The 1,709-nt window shown below is 38.3% G+C and overlaps 1 protein-coding gene across 5 annotated transcripts in view; it reads left to right on the forward strand.

The window, feature by feature from the left end:
- LOC106879485 (ATP-citrate synthase) overlaps positions 1-1,709 on the forward strand; it is a 69,957-nt gene that overhangs the window by 25,149 nt on the left and 43,099 nt on the right. The gene's annotated exons all lie outside the window — the stretch shown is intronic.

A 1,709-nucleotide genomic window follows, 5' to 3' on the forward strand; every position in this document is an offset into this window, starting at 1 on the left:
TCATTACAGTATCGAAATGGTGTACATATACATGTATATGTATACATATACATTTCTCTCTCTCTTTCTGTCTCTCTCTTTCTTTCTTTCTCTTTCTGTGAAAGTATCTGTCATTACAGTATCGAAATGTGATTGTTTCAGTTAGTGGAATAGTTTCATTTTTAAAGTGAAAGTATTTGACATGAGTGTTTTTGTTTCACTTTTGACACGTAATACTTAAATAGTGGAGATATTATGTTGCCGTGTGCTTGAACTCTGCAAGAAGTTAAAAAATTTTTTTGACTAAAACACAACTGGAACCCTAAGTAAGGCATGTGTAAAATTTGAATGAAATTGGTTGCGTAGTTCTCGAGTTTTAGGGATTCACACAGACAGACAGACACACACATTCTCATTTTTATATATATAGATAACTTCTTGGATCTGGAGAAAAGGACAGTAGCCATGACTTTTACAGACACCCTTCCCCACTAGATTAGTGGTGTGGCTGCCATTAATGTTCACCTTGAACCTTTCTAAGTCGATGTTAAATGGCATTAATAATAATATTGCAGACAGTTACAGCTTTTCCCCAAATTACCTCTACTCTCCTCTTTTCTGTTCTTTCACTTAAAAAATATTCTATATCTGTATTGCGTATATAAGTGTGTGTATATACTCTTCTGTAACAGTCGGTATACAGGTATGTGCCTCTGTGTGTGTGTGCCTGTATGCCTTTCAGTGAGGGTGCATGTGTGTGTGTACTTGTAAATGAGAGAGTATCATGTATAAGGGCATATGTCTGTGTGTATTTGTAGATGTATTCTTTTCTGGTACGACTAAGGGTTTATAAGTGTATGCAATCCTCTTTACTGGCCAGTTAATTCACTCATTGTAATTTCAGAGTACTCTACCAGTACTTTGTACTTAGATAGTTTTCTAGGTACTTGCTTTCTTTTGTTTGCTCTACTTGGTTTTTCCTTCTTTATTTAAACTTCATCTTTTTCTTTTGCCCTACTCTTTCTATCCCCCCACCCCTATTTCCAATTCTAACTCTCTACCTCACCCCCCCCCACTATTCCTTCACCACCTTTTCTTCTTCCCATTCTTCTGGTTTTTTTTCTTTCAACTTTAATTTCTTCATCATTTACCTGTCCACAGACCAACTTCAATTTCTCTCTCTTATAACAAATAAACGTATTGAACCCTTTCAAGAATTTCCTTAAATGTTGCCAAAGCCAAAGTGCTGTGGGAAGAAGAGCTATCCGCTTTTAAACAACTGCCTCTTCATGGGAAAGGAAAGAAATGTTTCATGTGAAAACTAAGAGAGAATATATTGAGACAGGATCAGGAGAAATGGGTTGGACAGGAAGTGGATATAGGCAGTGTATTAGAGAAAACGAAAAGGAATTAAGTCTGTTTCTTTGTCCTGTAGCTAGAGATTAGTAAATGCAGGCAAAAAAAATTGTGTAAATGGGGGAAACTAATTGGCACTGGCATTGGGCATGGTTGATGCCAGTGGCGGCTGACTGGTCCTGTGCTGCTGACACATGAAAAGCACCATTTGAGTGTGGTCATTGCCAGTGCCACCTGACTGGCTCCTGTGCTGGTGGCACGTAAAAAGCACCATTCAAGCATGGTTGATGCCTGTACTGAATGACTGACCCTAATGCTGGCGGCACGTAAAAGCACCTACTACACTCTCAGAGTGGTTGGCATTAGGAAGGGTA

Source organism: Octopus bimaculoides, chromosome 9 (genome assembly GCF_001194135.2).
Source record: "Octopus bimaculoides isolate UCB-OBI-ISO-001 chromosome 9, ASM119413v2, whole genome shotgun sequence".
NCBI classification, from domain to species: domain Eukaryota; kingdom Metazoa; phylum Mollusca; class Cephalopoda; order Octopoda; family Octopodidae; genus Octopus; species Octopus bimaculoides.